The 20,054-nt window shown below is 45.7% G+C and overlaps 1 protein-coding gene across 4 annotated transcripts in view; it reads left to right on the forward strand.

Annotated features, from left to right (window-relative positions):
• Nucleotides 440-20,054, forward strand: part of TNFRSF19 (TNF receptor superfamily member 19) — a 96,452-nt gene continuing 76,837 nt past the window's right edge. For 2 of the 4 annotated variants that reach the window (XM_013968223.2, XM_005687562.3), the window contains exon 1: nucleotides 791-1,302. The gene's annotated coding sequence lies outside the window, so the exon portion shown is untranslated. Of the gene's footprint in view, nucleotides 573-790; nucleotides 1,303-9,619; nucleotides 9,789-20,054 lie in introns of those variants that run through there. The other 2 variants (XM_018056557.1, XM_018056558.1) reach the window with 2 other exon arrangements.

Raw genomic sequence — 20,054 nt, forward strand, 5'->3', positions numbered from 1 at the left:
AGGCAAGGAACACAGCCTTTTTTATTTTTGTGAATTGTATTTTTTAATATTTATTTATTATATTTATTTAATTGACTGGGCCAGGCCTTAGTTATGTGGGATCTAGTTCCCCCATCAGGGATCACACCAGGTGCCCTGCCCTGGGAACCACTGGACCAACAGGGAAGTCCTTCTTTTGTGAATTTTAAATACTCAATAGGTGTTAATGAATTACACCTATCTAAGAAGTAGACGTAGTTTTGAAATCTAATTTTCTGAATCCTAAACTGAGATCAAGACTGTGTCGGGCCCAGTGGCTTAAGTGAGAGGGTGAGAGATATCAAAATACTGGGTAACTTAGTTATCTGCTCGTTAATGTCTTTGATTAAACCGCCGGTGATTAATATTGGCAACGTCTAATAATTTAAGTTGCAAGGAAAAGACAGGTTACTCAAAATCCGTAAGGACTGGTCACAGGGAACGCCGGGAACAGCCTTTGAAGAGAGAGGTCACCCTCTCCCTCAGGGTCCCCACTGCTTCTCGGAACCATCCTGGAGACTGGACGCCGGCTCTGCGGGACGCACCGCGGGCAGGTAAAGGCTGTGTCTCTGGCAGCCGGGACGGCTCGGGGGTCCGCTCCCCATGGGGTGGCCCGGCTGCAGCGGCCATGCGTTGCCGCCGGGGCCGCGGGCGCGCGGCGCGATCGGAGGCGGCTGCCCTGCCCCCGGGCGCGCTCCCCGCGAGCGGCCGTCCTGCCAGGAGGCGGTGAGGTCATGGGACCCGCGGCTCCGCGAGATGAAAGGGCCCCGGCGCGGCCGGCTGGCACCAGGCGAGGCTCCCAGCGCGCAGCCCGGGCGCAGCGAGGGGGCCCGAGCGCCGCGGGCCCAGACTCAGCCCGGGCTGGGGGGCACCGCGGGGGCCTCCTGGGTGCCAGGGACGAGGAGAACGACGGGATCCGGGTCAAACAAAAGAATCCGAGGGCGGGGAGGCGCGGGGGCGGCTACCTGCTTGAAAGGAGCGTTCCTAGAGCCCTGCGCGCGCGCGCGCGCGCGCGCGCACACACACACACACACACAGCCACTTGGCCTGCCTTTGATGTGCGGCAACTGATCACCGATCAGATTACGGGCATTTCATCTCCCTGCTCGTCTGCCTTTGATCTGCAGGCTTCATTTTCTTTTCCCGGGTTGGAGGTTTCGTCTGGGCTTGTGCCGACATACATTTTTGGGAAGGTACAAGAGTTGGGCGCAGAAGGGCTGCCAAGGAGAAACTCAGTTGCCGAAAAGGGTGGTGAGTCCTTGGAAAGACTTCAGCACGTTGAAGGTACAGCGATTTCTGTTTGTTGTGGCTTTCGGTGCACTTTTCCTGCGTGTTCTCAGAAAAGAGGGTTTTAGTCTAGGGGGCCACGAGCATTTCTGTCCTGGAGTACTCTGTGTGTGTGTGGATGAAAGGAAATCCGATACTCCGGGGTCGGTTTGGTAGTTTGTACAAAGGGTTTGCAATCTGCCGCGCACATTTTACTTGGAAATGAGTTGTTCCAACAGGACCGAAGGGGAGGGAGCTAACTTGAGCCATCTCCCCCGCCGCTGCAGAGCCCGAGGTCTGCAGGCTGTAATTGCTCTAAGTATTTACAAGTTGCTTTCCTCAGTAAACAGGCGGAGGGACTCCATGGATGCCAATGCTTTCCTGTTTGCTCATAGGAAAGAGCACTGCATCTCTGGTAATACTGTTTCTTTATCTATTCTCTCACCTCCAAGACGCCGGCCTAAGAAATACATTTCCTTACGCAGTATGTCCCCTCCAAGGAAGCACTGGAGAGCCATTCAAGTACGATTAAAGCCCTTTTCTGGGTAAAACTTGAGAACTGTCAGACAGGGAGGGTTAGGTTGTGCTGAGTTTGGTTTAAAAAGAAATCCTCTGGTGATCTTCTGGAACCTTTGCACAAGCCTCAAGTGCAGACACATCCCGGAGGTTAATATTCCTAAACTGACATGTACTTTTAATGCAGTGACAGCTGTTGTGAGTTAAAATTTGCCAACTGTTTATGAAAACTGGATGATCAACAGTTACGATGTTACACAGTTTTTAGTCCCATTTTCCCTTTAGTTTACGCTCAGTATGGCAAAACCAAAGTATATGGCTGTGCTGAATTTCCAAGTTAACTTGTCAATTCAATGATCACGCATGCACAGTGGAAATGTAAGAGCACCATGTTCATATCAGCTCATTTTAATGTTTTGGTCTTAGTTTTACTTGGGTAGAGTAGGTATCATCACAGTAGTCTATTTAATGCCAGCCGAACCACAAAGCAAGTACAAGTGATGAGATCAGTTATTTTTTAGTCAGAAATTCTGATGAGACCAGAAGGGCCTAATGAGCCTCATTTCATGTGTAATTAATTTTTCAGAGCCAATTAATTAAATTACTTTCTAAATTTTCCTCTTGATATTTGAAGGAGCATAATTAGCATTGTTTATTTAATTTTAAAACTGATAGCTGTTAAGTGGAGATTATTTAAAACCATACCAAACTGACTTTATTTTTAAGATGTATCAGTAAGAATGTGAAAGATTTAACTCCTGTTTTTAGTCATGCCAAGAGAGGCATTTAAATTTTTGCTTTACCGACAATATGACAAAGCATGTTCACAAAATCCTGAATGATCAGCTTAGGTTGATTTTTTTGTTTGTTTGTTTGCTGAAAAAGTCCTCTTTACATCACACCACAGCAATAATCTTCACATTAGGATAAAGAAAATTAAACTTTTAAAGTAATGACTGGAGAAGATGTCTAAAGAAATAGTGTGCTTAAGAACTCAATCACTTAGTTCAGATTTGGGACTTAAAAATTTTTTTAATAACTATTATTCTGCTACTAGGCTCATTCTAACAAACACTTTTTCAACAGAAAACAAAAGGGAGAATTGGCAATTATCTGATTAACTTAGGCTTTGCAGAGAGCTTGCTTGGGCAAGTCAAGTCATTGAAAATCCACTTTAGGGTCTGAATTAATTCAGGGAATTGTTTACATCTTGTGTCTTGGTTGAGAAAAGAAGCAGATTGTATTTGATTTTAAAAGAAGGATGCCTATTGCTAAATGTACAGGTACAGTCTTAAAAGTCGTCTCAGAACTGATTGCTTTATGTTGATTTTGACTGTGATTTAAATCGGTAAGATTTCCACTGAAGAAAACCCTTACATTACATTCTTCAAAGCCCTTTCCTATCTGATGCTTCAATGGCAGCTTTGTTACTGCAGAAACTCCAAGACTTCAAAAGACTTATTTCTAGTCCTGATTCTCTCACTGAGCAGCTATGTGACCTTAAGGGATTCACTTCACTCCCCAGTGTTCTCATGAGGGGAATGAGGGAGTGGACCAGATCGTCCTCCTGAAATAAGCAGGGTGGAATTTTTATAGCTATTGTACTGATGAGGAAACTAGGACTATGGAAAAGTCACTTGACTTTCTTAATTAAGTTACGTGGCCAGTTTTCCAAGTCTCGGTCCTGTGTCCTTCCCAGTTCACCATGGATATTTTCCGACACCTGCTAAAACAAAGGCACTGCTGACTGGAGAACAGGGTTAGTTTGAAAGATCAAGATAACCACTTCCTTCTGCGGTGTAGTTTTTGTTTCCATGAGATATGTGTCAGTCAACTGGACCAGTCCTCTGATTTCCCAACAATTGCTGTTGCTTCTATGTTTCTAAGCAGTCTGAACACAATTACTGCCACACATAATTTACCAGAACATTTAAAGTAATTTTCACAAAAATTTAATATATCTATGCAATGTGGAATTAAATATACTTGTGTCTGTGTGTAGATACAGGTGGGCATATATATATTATGCACATATTTTGACATTATATGCACATTCTTTTTGTGTTTCCAAGGAATCGATACTTTCTTGGAGAATGTCAGTGAAAAGTGAAAAGTTTGATGCAATAGTTAACTAAAGGTTATTATTCCTCCCTGGAGAGTCCCAGTGGGGTTTTGTGAGATTTCAGTTTACAGATTCAATATGGGTTTGTACATAATATATATTTCATATTACATTTGATTATATTAAGAATTCTTGAGCAAGTTTTCACTAACTCCTTCTGGGATTTTTTTCTTGGGAAAAAAAAGAATATATCTCTCGTGAATAAATTTATTTATTGACTATAAATTTTTCACATATATACTGATCTCAAGGCCAAATAGCTATCTCTCATGTGTTATCACCCTCATAAAGATTTCATACAAAACTTTACAGATTATTACTTAGCAACATTCACTAGCATTTATTAATGCACTAGTTATTAATTCACTCATATCTATGGAGTACTTGTGTGTCAAACACTTTGTCAGTATTTTTAGGACACCATCTCATTTAAATTTCCAGCAATTAGTTTTGTTGCTGCAATTATACAGATGAGAAAAGAGAGTCTCAGAGGGATTAAATATCAAGTGCAAGCTCACAGGACTAATTAAGTGCACCACTGGAGTCTGATTTCAATTCAGGTTCTTTTGTTTTAGGGCTGGGCAGTTAATTCTGTTATAAGAATTGCATGGAGCTGAACTTGACTGTTAGCACACATTACAGCCAAAATTCTAGGGGGGGAATGAGCTTTTAAAACACTTTTGTTTGGTATATTTTATGAGAGTTATTAGAATTTTTTGATCAAATTTTCCATTGTTGGCCTAGAATCTTCAACTATAAAGGACCTTGGGATCCAAGTCATTCTTTCTCTGCTTCAGTTCTGGACCACACTCATGCATCCATCATTGGTGTAGTTGGTCAGACTCTCTGTGATAGCAGGGCCAGTCCAGGACACCCTGGAAACTTTCAGAAACCAGTGCACCATTAAGGAGTGATTCTTTAACATGTTGTCAGCACTACTTAGAGGAATGGGCTACGAAAGGGGGCGTAAGGAGGCTCCCTGGTGGGCATGCTCCCTCAGATCCACTCACTGGCTGAAATCACCACTCCAGCCTGACCATCTCTCACATCCTTGCTTGCAAAGTACTTCAGCATCACCCATTGTGACTTAACTCTGCCCTTTGATGAGGGGGCGGAGGGAGATAACATGGGGGTTCTAAGCGACTTGATCAGACCAATTCTTCCAACACAACCTGCTCCCTCTCTGAGAAGCATTCTGAGAAGTACAGCTTTCTCCATCCTGTCAGTGGCACCCAGGACTTAGACAGCCCTACAGCCTAGCCTTGGGGGCTACTGTCCAGTAAGCCTGCTTCTTCATCCCACCATGTACAGAGGAGTCAGTCCCCTGTGTTTCTTGGGGAGCAGAAAAGGAACATCATGGTTTGTTTCTTCTCTCAGTAAACACAGAAGATTTTGACCAACATGGTGTCATAAACTCACCAGGATCAGTGCACCTGCTGCAACGTACAGCAATTTTGCACTACAGATGTCATGAGTTTGACATTATATCAACTGAATAAATACCCTCCTTGGCCTGTGTTAGTCACTCAGGCATGTCCAACTCTTTGTGACCCTATGGACTGTAGCCCACCAGGCTCCTCTGTCCTTGGGATTTCCCAGGTAAGAACACTGGAGTGGGTTGTCATTCCCTTCTCCAGAGGATCTTCCCGACCCAGGAATCAAACCTGGCTCTCCTGCATTGCAGGCAGATTCTTTACCATCTGAGCCACCAGGGAAGCCCTAAGCCACATGTATTAATTTATGCATTCTTGGTATGGTGATGATTATATTAAGAGTCAGGAGGTCTGGATTTTGGATCTTGCTTTGTTATTAACTTGGTGTGTGACCTTGGACAAGTTGCTCCCTGTCAGGCCCCCGCCCTACACAGATGGTCTGACATTAGTGGTCAGCAATGGGTGCTGAGAATTACTTAAATATTTGGGTCTTGGTTATATTCCCCTTTATTTTCCTAACTATATTTGGCAAACTTTGTAGCTCTTTGAGATTTTTACCCCTATTTATTCATTCATTCAACGAATTTTTAATGAGTACCTACTATGCACCAGGCACTGTGAAGGAACAGACAGAATTCACAGTTCTCATGTGACTTGCATTCTGTTCCTTTCCCCCATTAAATAGTGTTGTATGCTGGAAATTACTTGAAAGTCAAGCAGTTTTCCATTAACTTTTATTCCAGTGAGGTAGCTTGTCATGGAAACTATTTTCCCAAGAGGTTTGTTAACTTCACTGGTTCAACTTTTTTAGGAACATATTCTAAACAAATACACTTCAAATCAGCCTAGCTATTGTTAAAACTAGCTTCAGAAAGCCAACTCTTAACATAATCTTTAAAACTACACCTCTACCAAAATCCTCATAAGAATTTGGTTCTTTCAGGGAATTGCTTAGTGGTCTAGCGGTTAAGACTCTGGACTTTCACTGCCATGGACCAGGGTTTGATCACTGGTCCCAGGGAACTAAGATCCATCAATCCCCAGTAGCCAAAAAAAAAAAAAGAAGAATTTGGCTTTGTCAGTAAAATTTCAATTCATTAATAACAACCAGTGTGGAACTTCCCTGGGCTTCCCAGATGGCTTAGTGGTAAAGAATCCTTCTGCCAATGCTGGAGACACAGTTTCAGTCCCCAGATTGGAAAGATTCCCTGGAGAAGGGATTGGCTACCCACTCCAGTACTCATGCCTGGAGAATCCCATGAATGAAGAGAGGATCCTGCGGGTTACTGTCCACAGGGCCCCAAAGAGTCGGATTGAGCAACTGAGAACACATGCATGTGGGACTTCCCTGGCAGTCCAGTGGTTAAGATTCCACACTTCCACTGAGGGGGTGTGGGTTCCATCCCTGGTCGACGAACTAAGACCCCACATGCCAAAAAGTTAAAACAAAAAGAGTAAAATGCACTTAATAGCCACAGTGCAGCTGTTCAGGGCTCCTCGCTATCAAGCACCATTTGGGTTATCACACATCTCTGATGCTTGGCACTGTGTGCCTGCAAAAGGCTGCCATTTAGTGAGCACTGACTGTGTGCCAGACATTGGGCTGACTCTTTCCATCCCTTATCTTACTGAACAACGACCAACGGAACAACGCCTTTCACAGTTGAAGAAGCAGAAGTTTGGGAAGGTCAAGTAACTTTTCCAAGGGCATACAACTAGTGAGCAGCAATTTAGCATCCAAGGCTAGAATGTGCAATGCCAGCGGCCGTGTGTGTGTATCAGACCTGTCCATGGAGAGTTAGCGGGCTCAGGGGAAACTCAGCCACACACACGTGAGATGGTGCAAAATGACTGAACAAAGTAATGTGCTACTGTCTCAAGCAGAAAGGGAGGCCAGAAGAAAACAAAGGAATTCCTGGGCTGGCAGATTAAATTCCTCTCAGAAAACACTGAACATTCATGTGAACGTTCGATACTATCAAAGGTATACGTTGAGCAAAATATGCTGCTTCTTGAAAGCAGAACTCCTTTTAACTCCTTGAGGAAGAAAGCTAACTCACAGAAACAGGGCAGGAGGGAGAATGTGGCAAGTCCTGTCCTTGTCTTAAGAAGGCCTCAGACCTTAGGGAGACTCGTGAGAGCTGTGGCTTCTGGCGTGCGCAGGAGTCAGGTGAGGGAAAGAGGTGAGCATGAAGAGGAAGCTTGGGGAGCAGAGGAAGGGCAAGTTCAGGGCACACTGGAGGCAAGGCATGCAGACCAGTTTGGCCGGAATATGAAGTGGTCGGTGTAGAGAGAGGAAAGATAAGGCTGAAGATGTGGGTGGAGCCCAAACATGGAAATCCCTGACTGCTAATTTAAAGGATGGAGAAGTCATCCTTCACAGTGAAGAATCCTTGTAAATCTTTTCACTGGTCAGTGACCATGATATAAGGCAGGAGGAAGACAGATGGGCTGGACAGGGTAGCGGGAAGGGAGGTTTGAAAAGGCAGGGCATTCAGGCAAAAGGTGCGGAGGGCCTGCACTGTGGTTGAGGTGATGGGGTAAAGAGAGAAAGAGGGAAAAGGATGAATATATGAGACCTTACAAAGAAGCAGCAATAAGTCAGCTTAGGGATGGTAGACGAAGGATCCCCTGTGTGCTAAGCTCTGGGCTACTAAGAAAATAAGAGGTGCCCTCAGGGAGGTGGGGGTCCAGTTAGACAAACAGGTGACTTCCATCTAAGAGGGAGCTTGTGAGTGAAGTTCAGGGAGTGTTGTGGTTCCAGATCACAGCTGACAGGTAGGTTTGGGAAATGCAGGCTCACCTATAATGTGTGCGTGCATGCTAAGCCGCTTCAGTCGTGCCCAGCTCTTTGTGACCCCGTGGACTGTAGCCCTGGAGAATTCTCCATGGGATTCTCTAGGCAAGAATACTGGAGTGGGTAGTCATTCCCTTTTCCAGAGAATTTTCCTGACCCAGGGATCAAACCGGCATCGCTTATGTCTCCTGCATTGGCAGTCAGGTTCTTTACCAATAGCGCCACCCGGAAAGTCCTCAAATAGGATAGGGTATATCATTTGTAAATTATTAAAAGTAAGTTATTATTGCAGTTTCTATTCCGGCCATGACAACCTTGAGGTTGACACTTGGAAGGATATTTTTAAAGTATCTTTCACAGCTACCTAGTACTGCACTGGGCATTCTCAGTGTGGGGTCATGTGTATGGGTAACTAACTGTAGCAACGTATTCAATCTACAAACACTTATTGAAGCCTACTGTGGGCCTTGGGGTACAGAAGGGAAACAGAGGATTTGTTTCCATTCAAAGGAACGTGAAGTTTTGCCAGGGAATCAAAGCCAACAAAGGGAGCAGTGTGCTCCTCTGCACCAACGCAACACGTGTGTGGCATCTTGGGCTGGAGAGAAGTTTGTCCACTTACTCACCGGCCAGATGATGATAATTGCATACATTTCTATAGCATTCTACTGCAGAAAAACGCTTTCTGTACTTGGTCCTTTTACTCCATCCACCAAAGGTGTGGAGTGGGCACCATCAGCTCTGCTTCTTAAGTGTGCAAAGTGAAGTTTGGACACCATCCGTTCACGAGATGTGTGTGGAGGCCTGGATCCCCAGGAGCTTGGACCAGACCGCGTTGGGCTTATGGGTGCACCGGGCCCTCTGGAAGCCAGTGTCCTGTGGACCCGCCGGGAAAAGCCTCTGTAAGTGGGGAGGAGCCCGGTGGGCCAGGTCCTGGTGATCCGGACCCACTGCACTCGTGTCACATGGCTTCCCGAGCCTTTCCTGGCGCAGAGGCGGGCGCGGGGTAGGTGACGAGCAGCGCAGAGGCACGAAGCCTGGAAGCAGGTCCAGGTGGACGCGAGGGTGCCACTCTAGCTGCAGGCAGTGACACAGCCCCGCTCTTGGCGGTCCGGATGAACACTTTCCGCCCTGCCCAGGCCCGCCTGCGGGATGCAGTCAACAGCTCCCGCAGCCCCGGGGGCCACGGGCGGCTCAGCTGCGGCCTAAGGTGCCCGGGGCCGGTGGGAACAGCCCGGAGCCCGTGGGGACAACCCGGAGCCCAGGGGGTGTGCGGTGGCTCTGCTGTGGGCGGGGCAGGCAATGGGCGGGGCCGAGAGGTGGGCGGGGCTGCGATGTAGGCGGGCCATGGGGTGGGCGGGGCTCAGACGGGGGCAGGGCAAGCAGTGGCGCCGCCGGGAGCCTGCGGGCCGGAGGGGACGTGGGCGGGAATCCTGGTGGGCGGGGCCCCGGGTGGGTGGGGCCGGGAGGCGGTGGCGGTTGCCGGGCTACCGGGGAGCGCGGGGCCGCGGGGAGGGCAATGCAGGGCGCGCGCGTGAGGAGCGGACCCCGGCCCAGCTCTGCTCCGCGTACCGCGCGCTCCTGAGCCTCCGATCGCCGTCTGGACCTGCGGGGCAGCCTCCAAGCACCCGGGAAGGTAGGTGCCCGCAGCCCACCCGGCCACGCCACGCCGCTGTCCCAGCCCTCGCCTCGGCGGATCCGCGCGAAAAGCGCGCTGAGGAGGCGACCGCGGGTGGAAGCAAGGGGCTCCAGCCTGGGCTGTCGGTGCACAGGGCAAGGGTCGAGAGGACAGGGCCGGCGGAGGCGACCCCCGGCGAGGGCTGACGGCGGGGGGCACGGAGATGCCAGAGCTGGGGGAACGCCCCCCGGCCCGCGTGGGCGACAGGACCGAGCGCGCTGACCCTTGGTGCAGGGATCTAGTCAACAGAATGCTGAGCGCAGGCGAAGGTGTGTGTGCATGCAAGTGTGTGCTCGCCCGGCCTGGACCGGGCGCTGCAGCCCTCCCGGCGGGAAGCGGTCTGCAGGCCGGCGGACAGTGTGAGAGCCAGGGAGGGAGGAGGTGCCGGCACGGTGATGCACAGGGCCGCTCTCGCAGCCTTGGTCAGGGCTCTCCTGCCATTCGATGGCATAGAGATGTAGCTCATTCCCTCTTGAAGAGAAAGTTTGCAAGCACCCAGCTGCAGCAATCTGTTTCGTTGGTAGAGAGCTATGCGTCACACCTACAGTTACCATTGTAGGAAATGCATGTCACTTGTTTGTTTGTTTGTTTTCATTTAAAAAAAGGACTCAGTTTGCACACAAACAAGACCATTAGGCATTGTTCGGTATTTCTTTAATTGAAATAGTTTAACTCAAACTATGAATGGGTGGTTTTTACTCCAGTGACAGTTTTCCTTTACTGTTTACAATAGAAGACAATTTCTTTATATAAGGAAACAGTTACTGTTAAACATGACTTAGGCAAACAGAAGAATTAATTTTGATGTGTTGTTATTTCATGATCAGATACTTCTATGCAAAGGGGAAGATTATATTGCATTAGTTCAGGGTTTACTCCCTATGTTTTCTGTTGTACAGCTTCACCTTAGGCGTCTTTGCTATGCTTCTTTCATGTAGTTTAAAAACGTCTTATTTCAAGCACTTTATCATCTAATTTAAAGATATATAACTAGAGGGGGCGAGAATAGAGTCCTACCCTGGAAGACAGTTTTTGACAGTTATCATTCACAGAGATGTCAGTGCTTGAAAAAAGTTTTTCTTCACATAATATTTATCAAGTTCTGGCAATAATATAAAACACAGAAATGCAGTTTCATTTTTAAAATACTCCCTTGGCATGACTACATGGTGCTTTATCGTGAGCTCTATGTTTGTTTCTTTTTAACCGTTGTGTCTCATGAGGTCTACTTTGTTATGGAGGCCAGGTGTCTTCTTTTTGGAATTTTTTCCATACTAAGTGCTGATTCTAGGATGTTGCGTTAGCATTTTCTGGGACATTCATGGAATTTATTTGTTTCTTTGATGGGAGTGTCTTTAGGCTCTGAGTCCAGACTGAATTTTGAATTTGAAGGTAAGCACATAGGAAGACTTTTTTATGCACTTGACATTGTAGTGTAAAGTGCCTTTCCTACCCAGATGACTTGAATAAAAAACATTGCTAACATTTGAGAGGCTTTTTAGAAGAACAGAAAATTTGTTTTTTAACCTCAGATGATCATGAAGTTTAACTTACATAGAATGTATTTGTACATGCATGTAATAATTACATGCGGTGATTAGTATGTTAATTTAATTTACTAGTTGTAGCTCTAATATGTGAATCCAGGGTATTTGGGGACATTTGACATCTGAGTGCGGAGTTCTGCTAACACTCCTGAAGAGACTTTGGTTCTCCGTTTTCACCTATTTAAACATCCAAACCCAAGCTTAACCCAGTCCTCTGCAACTGGATCAGCCATTCAAAAATTAACAAAGCACAAACAAAATACTATAGGATCTTTAAGGAAAATAGCCAAGTCCTCTTAAATCTGATAAATCAGTATTTAAAGTCAAGCATTTAAAGATCTGGAAAAGGCCAGCATGCTCTGTCTGTTGACAACAGGTTGAATAAATATATGCCCTGAATAAAGAGACAGCTGCTCATGTGATAAGAGAGCAGAAACAGCTTAACAGTGAGAGGTGTTTGTCTCATGGCAGCTGATTCTTAAATGTTCATAACCTTTCTAAAATGACCTTCTGGCTGAAGGAAAAGAACAGTCAAGCAGTACGAATGCAATTTCCTTTCATGATTTACTGGCTGAGCAGTGAGTTCATTCATCGTATTTTATCTGTCTCAACTGTTTACATTTAGAAGTAAGATGTTTAAACAGTATTGGGTTATCATGTAGTCCACACATCACAGAATATGTGCCTTTTAAATTGAAGTTTTAAGAGCTGGGTTTTTAAAAGGAGGACAGCCAACCTCAGCAATTATATACCAGAGGAGCTTGTCTACCTGAAGATTAAATGTTATTCCGCCAACTCTTCCCCTCTGTCTGCTCGGATGGTTCTAAGATGAGGAAGTTCTAAAAGAATGGAGGCCACTTATAATGGAGAACTCTGCACATGCTAGAGAGGGGTTTTGGAATCTGTCCAGACTTCTAAAGTAAAAATTTAAACAGCTGTGTTGTAGACATTGTTATGCACAATTCTCTGAGAATAGACTGTATGGATGTTTGGGGCCCCCTTAGACCCTGATGCTACAATTGTCCTATTTGTCTTTTAGGATTGAAAAACATTAGTAAAGTTGGGGAAGAGTGCCCAGTTACAGTATGCTAGTTTATTAGACATTTTGAGAACACTGTGCCTTCCTAAGGCAAAAATGACAGCATTTAAAACTCAGAGAAATAAAAAGAATTATTTTCAAAAAACCTATCCTAGTTTAAGTTCTGTTTAAAAGAATTGTAGGAGCCTGACAGTGAGTGGCCCCTAATGGTTTTGAACTTTGAAGGAATTGAAGGTATTGTATTTGGCAACAGAACATTTTAAAGCTTGTAGAGTTTTTAGTAGAAAATATTTCTTGTCTTGAAAAGGGAAATCATTCCCACTTCCCAGCCAACAACAATATGTATATTTTTATTACTGCATACTTTCCTGAGCTTTCTAGGCCGCAAAAGGGGCTGCAAATTCTACTGTGTAAGAAGAACAATTTTCAGGATAGAGTGAAATTGAAGGTGAAGATACAGAATAGCCAGCAGCTAGAGGTTGTTGCCGTGTGTGGAAATAGCAGCACCCTAAATTTCTAATTAATTTTTTATTCTCTTCACATATGGAACTGACATTATTCTCAGCCATTTATGATTGTGTTCCACCATTAAAATATAAGAAGCTGTACGTGTAGCATTGGCGTCATTTCAGTGCTGATTTTATAAATTGTAAGCCTGCCAGTTTAATGTTAATTTCTTTCAAAAAAATCTCAGCTTATTGCATATTGGAAAAATGTATGAGTTGGTTGTGGCTTCATGACCTAGTGTATGTATAGTTTTACTAGATGAAACGTTTTCCTGTTGCATGCTCTGCGTGTCAGATAATAAATCAAATGTCTTTGAAATGTGAGGGGAAGAAAGAAAATTAAGCAACTTTTTCTCAGAAAAAAATTATTTAGATTATTTGAACTATTCTAAGATTCATATATTTTGGTCATTTATAAGATCAAAAATAAGGACCGTTCTTGAAGATGTTACTGAATTGTTAAAATTGGAAAGGTCCACGTGAGCTTTTCCTCCTTGGGGATGTTTGTCATTATTATAGCTCTATACTCAGAAACACCCTCCTCACCCAAACAGTGTTCTCCCACCATCACTTACGTTTCAAGCTCAAGGTGTGGTCGGTCACACACATTTCCCCTTATATTATTTTACTCCATACGACAACCCTAACATTTTACTGTTTCTAGCTAATGAATTTCTTCATTGCTTCAACAGGTATTGTGCACATATTTTGAAAGTGTTACAGTTCTAGAGCAAAATCACAGTTCTCATCACCAAATACTCCAACCCCAACTGGTGATGAACTCTAATTGCTCGGCTGGTGATGCCGGAAGGTTGTGACAACAGGGGAGGTGGGGACCGTATCCCCCAACGCCCGAATTCCTCAGCGGGTGGGATGGCAGCTGCTCAGCTGGAGCTTGGGTCACCTTGACATGGGGCTTGTGGATGCCAGGCTTTCAGTTTTCAGGAAAAGTCTTCATTTTTAATATGAAAACTGATCTTTAAAATTAAGTGCTATAGTGACAGAAGGAAGCTATGCGTCCTGACTAGACGCAATTCAAGGGCGACAGAGAGAGAGAAGGAACTGGACGATCACCCTGTGGGTTGGCAGGACACCCAGGGTGCTGCAGGAGCCCAAGGGAGGGTGCCCATGCTAGATTTAGGGAGACCCAGTATGGCAGATCTGGGGAAGACATGGTAGGTGAGGCCCCGTGTGCAGGAGAGCCTGGGGGCAGAAGCGGGGGAGGCTGGAGGGACCGGCAGGTTGGAGCAGCCCCGGGGTTCAGATCCAGTGGGTCTGTCCAGCTCGGACTGGGGAAACCTGGGGCTGCCACTCCCAGCCACTCCCGGAAACCCTGAGCTCTGCCCAGTGACATGCACCAGCCCAGGTCTTCAGGATCTGGATCAGCAAGGGGAGGAGGGTGCCTCTCATTTCCCCACCTGTTGGATTTACCCTCTCCAGGGACTGGCAGTTAGGTGGGCTCCATGTTAGTTAGCATTCGTTCAAATGAGCAGGCTGAGCAGCTTGATCTGATAAGCAGGCACTTTCTCTGCCTCCGAGAAGTGTTTGCCAGCTCTGTGCTGTGGGCTCTTCGTTTTTGCTTGCCTGGTTCTCTTGACACCTGCTTGCTGTTGTTGAAGAGAGATGGCGAGACAGCAATCCCACATGCCTGGATTCCTGTACACCAGGCATCTTTGGTCTTCTGATTGCCGCGGCTGGTTTCTCTGCACACATTTTGGAAAAACGGCACCAGACTGTTAGTTGATGTGTGTCGTCTGGACGCTGAGGCAAAATATGAAAGCCCCTGTGGGCCCACTGTTGTTTAGTTGCTAAGTTGTGTCTGACTCTTTGCGAACCCAGGACTGCAGCCCGCCCAGCTCCTCTGTCCATGGGATTGATTTCCCAGGCAAGAATATTGGAGTGGGTTGCCATTTCCTTCTCCAGGGGATCTTCCTGGCCCAGGGATCAAACCAACGCCTCCTGCATTGGCAGGCGGATTCTTTACTTCTGAGCTACCAGGGAAGCCCAGACTCATTGTCCATAATCTCATAATGTGTGTATTCTGTGCTTGTCAGGTCCTTCCCCAGATAAACAGAATGCTGGCATCTATAAAAAGTGTTTCTTTACCTGGGCCAGACCCAGAAGTTAAAAGCAATTTCAGTAAATACCTTTTTATTGCCTTATTTTTATTTTAAACATAATTACTTACATGCTTGTTATTCCATTAAATTTTCCTTCTTTTTTTATGAATGCCAACACATTTCATAAGTGATTTCATTTTATTCCAGGAAATTCAAGGTCACGCTTAGAACACTCCACCAACTGAATGGTTTATTTCTGAATAGTTCTTGGTCAGGCAGTCTGAAGAGGTTCAGCCACTCTGCTCCGCCAGGAGCTCGGGCCAAGTGCCCCTTTACCGCGCCCTCCCTCAGGTGGCTGCTCCTCCTTGGAGGCACTCATAGCTGTTCCATCAGAGCTGGCGGGATGAAGGGCTGCACTGCTGAACACATTATTTAGGTGGTTGTGTACAGTGCTTTGCAGTATCGACCAGTTTGGTGGTCGAGCTAAGTGGAAGGGTCTAAGATACTCACTGGGGCGGGTACAACCCTTCGTCAGCCTGGCAGAGAGCCCAGAGCCCTGCCTTGGGGTCACCAGGAATGAGTTTTCTTTGGTTTCCACCATTTCTAGTCCATGTGCCCTTTGGGTCTTAGTGTCCTCCCTTGTATGGGGATAAACACCTTGTGTAGAGGGTAGGCAGTAAGGAAAGAAGCTGGCCTTTTTCCAGAGCACCGGCATGATCCTCGATGCTGTGAATGCCTAGTTCACTGGCCCTGTTCTCAGTCTTCAAACACCCTCTGCAGCCTCAGGTTCAGAGGTCTGACATGCTGCCTGGACGATCGTGACCATGTGGGTGTCCCACATTTGTCCAGCAGGTTGCAGCCTTCAGGGACTATCAATACACTGGACCGTTGCTCCTCAAGGGTAATATCATGAACAAAGGCAGGGTGTGTTCACGCTAAGTAGCTTCAGTTCAGTTGAGTTCAGTTCAGTTGCTCAGTTGTGTCCGACTCTTTGTGACCCCATGAATTGCAGCACTCCAGGCCTCCCTGTCCATCACCAACTCCCGGAGTTCACTCAAACTTACGTCCATCGGGTCGGTGATGCCATCCAGCCGTCTCATCCTCTGTTGTCCCCTTCTCCTCCTGCCCCCAATCCCTCCCAGCATCAGTCTTTTCCACTGAGTCAACTCCTCCCATGAGGTGGCCAAAGTACTGGAGTTTCAGCTTTAGCATCATTCCTTCCAAAGAAATCCCAGGACTGATCTCCTTTAGGATGGACTGTTTGGATCTCCTTGCAGTCCAAGGGACTCTCAAGAGTCTTCTCCAACACCACAGTTCAAAAGCATCAATTCTTTGGCACTCAGCCTTCTTCACAGTCCAACTCTCACATCCATACATGACCACTGGAAAAGCCATAGCCTTGACTAGATGGACCTTTGTTGGCAAAGTAATGTCTCTGCTTTTTAATATGCTGTCTAGATTGGTCATAACTTTCCTTCCAAGGAGTAAACGTCTTTTAATTTCATGGCTGCAATCACCATCTGCAGTGATTTTGGAGCCCAAACAAATTAAGTCTGACACTGTTTCCACTATTTCCCTGTCTATTTCCCATGAAGTGATGGGACCAGATGCCATGATCTTAGTTTTATGAATGTTGAATTTTATGCCAACTTTTTCACTCTCCTCTTTCACTTTCATCAAGAGGCTTTTTAACTCCTCTTCACTTTCTGCCATAAGGGTGATGTCATCTCCATATCTGAGGTTATTGATATTTCTCCTAGCAATCTTGATTCCAGCTTGTGCTTCTTCCAGCCCAGCGTTTCTCATGATGTACTCTGCATGGAAGTTAAATAAGCAGGGTGACAATATACAGCCTTGATGTACCCCTTTTCCTATTTGGAACCAGTCTGTTGTTCCATGTCCAGTTCTAACTGTTGCTTCCTGACCTGCATACAGATTTCTCAAGAGGCAGGTCAGGTGGTCCAGTATTCCCATCTCTTTCAGAATTTTCCACAGTTTATTGTAATCCACACAGTCAAAGGCTTTGGCATAGTCAATAAAGCAGAAATAGATGTTTTTCTGGAACTCTCTTGCTTTTTCCATGATCCAGCGGATGTTGGCAATTTGATCTCTGGTTCCTTTGCTGTTTCTAAAACCAGCTTGAACATCAGGGAGTTCACGGTTCACACATTTTGAAGCCTGGCTTGGAGAATTTTGAGCATTACCTTACTAGCGTGTGAGATGAGTAGAATTGTGTGGTAGTTTGAGCATTCTTTGGCATTGCCTTTCTTTGGGATTGGAATCAAAACTGACCTTTTCCAGTCCTGTGGCCACTGCTGAGTTTTCCAAATTTGCTGGCATATTGAGTGCAGCACTTTCATAGCATCATCTTTCAGGATTTGAAATAGCTCAACTGGAATTCCATCACCTCCACTAGCTTTGTTGGTAGTGATGCTTTCTAAGGCCCACTTGACTTCACATTCCAGGATGTCTGACTCTAGGTGAGTGATCACACCATCATGATTATCTGGGTCGTGAAGATCTTTTTTGTACAGTTCTTCTGTGTATTCTTGCCACCTCTTCTTAATAGCGTCAGCCATGTCTAATTCTTTGTGACCCCATAGAGCATAACCTATCAGGCTCCTCTGTCCTTGAGGATTCTCCAGGTAAGAATACTGGAATGGGTTGCCATGCGCTCCTCCAGGGGATCTTCCCAAGCCAGGGAGCGGACCTGGGTCTCCTGCATCTCTGGCGTTGGCAAGCAGGTTCTTTACCACTGATCCAACTGGGAGGCCCAATAATGTCAGCATCCATTGCTGACCTGTACTGAGTACTTATGTGCCAGGAGCAGTCACATCTCAGAGCAGTCAGGCTTACTTATTGCTCACAGCCATTCTGGAGGCAGTCCTGTCACTACACCCAGTTCAGAGAAGAGGAGACTCGGGTCAGGTCCACAGTTGGTTAGTGATGCTCCCAAGGGCAGCAAAAACCATGGCAACCTCAGCAGCCATCATCCTTTATGCCTTTACTCTGTTCAAGGCCGTCAGCTGTGCTGCTTCCCTGCATTATCTCAGCAAACGCTCCCACACCCCACAGAAAGGGGTTTTTGTCTCTACAGATGTGTGATCTCAGAGTGACTTTGCTGAGAACCCAGGGATCCTGGCTGCATTTTCTCCTGACCATTCGCGATTACCCGCAGGCTATTTTCAATTCTGGTGAGTTTTCCTCAGTTCCGTTCAGTCACTCAGTCGTGTCCGACTCTTCACGACACCATGGACTGCAGCACATCAGGCTTCCCTGTCCATCACCAACTCCCAGCGCTTACTCAAACTCATGTCCATTGAGTTGGTGATGCCATCCAACCATCTCATCCTCTGTTATCCCCTTCTCCTCCTGTCTTCAATCTTTCCCAGCATCAGGGTGTTTTCCAATGTGTCAGTTCTTCCCATCAGTTGGTCAAAGTATTGGAGTTTCAGCTTCAGCATCAGTCCTTCCAATGAATATACAGGAGTGATTTCCTTTAGGATGGACTGGTTGGCTCTCCTTGCAGTTCAAGAGATTCTCAAGAATCTTCTCCAACACCACAGTTCAAAAGCACCGATTCTTTGGTGCTCAGCTTTCTTTAGAATCCAACTCTCACATCCATACATGACTACTGGAAAAGCCATAGCTTTGACTAGATGGAACTTTGTTGGCAAAGCAATGTCTCTGCTTTTTAATATGCTGTCTAGGTTAGTCATAGGTTTTTCCAAGGAGCAAGCATCTTTTAATTTCATGGCTGCAATCACCATCTGCAGTGATTTTGGAGCCAAAAAAAACAAAAAAATAAAGTCTCTATTTCCATTGTTTCGCCATCTATTTGCCATGAAGTGATGGGACCAAATGCCATGATCTTAGTTTTCTTTCACTCTCCTCTTTCACTTTCAAGAGGCTCTTTATTTCTTCTTCACTTTCTGCCATAAGGGTGGTGTCATCTGCCTATCTGAGGTTATTGATATTTCTCCCAGCAATCTTGATTCCAGCTTATACTTCATCCAGCCCAGCATTTCTCATCATGTACTCTGCATATAAGTTAAACAAGCAGGGTGACAATATACAGCCTTGACATACTCCTTTCCCAATTTGGAACCAGTCTGTTGTTCCATGTCCAGTTCTAACTGTTGCTTCTTGACCTGCATACAGATTTCTCAGGAGGCAGGTCAGGTGTTCTGGTATTCCCATCTCTTGAAGAATTTTCCACAGTTTGTTGTGGTCCACACAGTCAAAGGCTTTGGCATAGTCATTAAAGCAGAAGTGGACATTTTTCTGGAACTTTCTTGCTTTTTTGATGATCCAACAGATGTCGGCATTTTGATCTGTGGTTCCTCAGTCTTTGCTAAATCCAGCTTGAACATCTAGAAGTTCACGGTTCATGTACTGTTGAAGCCTGGCTTGGAGGCTTTTGAGCTTTACTTTGCTAGCATGTGAGACGAGTGCAATTGTGCGGTAGTTTGAGCATTCTTTGGCATTGCCTTTCTTTGGGATTGGACTGAAAACAGACCTTTTCCAGTCTTGTTGTCACTGCTGAGTTTTCCACATTTGCTGGCATATTGAGTGCAGCACTTTTCTCAGCTGGAATTCCATCACCTTCACTAGCTTTGTTCGTAGTGATGCCTCCTAAGGCCTACTTCGTGTTCCAGGATGTCTGGCTCTAGGTGAGTGATCACAGCATCGTGATTATCTGGGTCATGAAAATCTTTTTGTACAGTTCTTCTGTGTATTCTTGCCATCTCTTCTTAATATCTTATGCTTCTGTTAAGTCCATGCCATTTCTGTCCTTTATTGTGCCCATCTTTGCATCAAATGTTCCCTTGGTATCTCTAATTTTCTTTAAGTGATCTCTAGTTTTCCCCATTCTATTGTTTTCCTCTATTTGTTTGCACTGATCTCTGAGAAAGGCTTTCTTATCTCTCCTTGCTATTCTTTGGAACTCCACATTCAAATGGGTATATCTGGGTTTACCTGCAGAAGACTATTTGAACTTGGCCTTTATATCATCATAGCCACTCCCTAGATAGTCTGCCCAAGCCTAAACTACTTCTCAGCCTCTTGGT

The sequence above is a fragment of the Capra hircus genome, chromosome 12 (assembly GCF_001704415.2).
Source record: "Capra hircus breed San Clemente chromosome 12, ASM170441v1, whole genome shotgun sequence".
In the NCBI taxonomy this organism is placed as follows: domain Eukaryota; kingdom Metazoa; phylum Chordata; class Mammalia; order Artiodactyla; family Bovidae; genus Capra; species Capra hircus.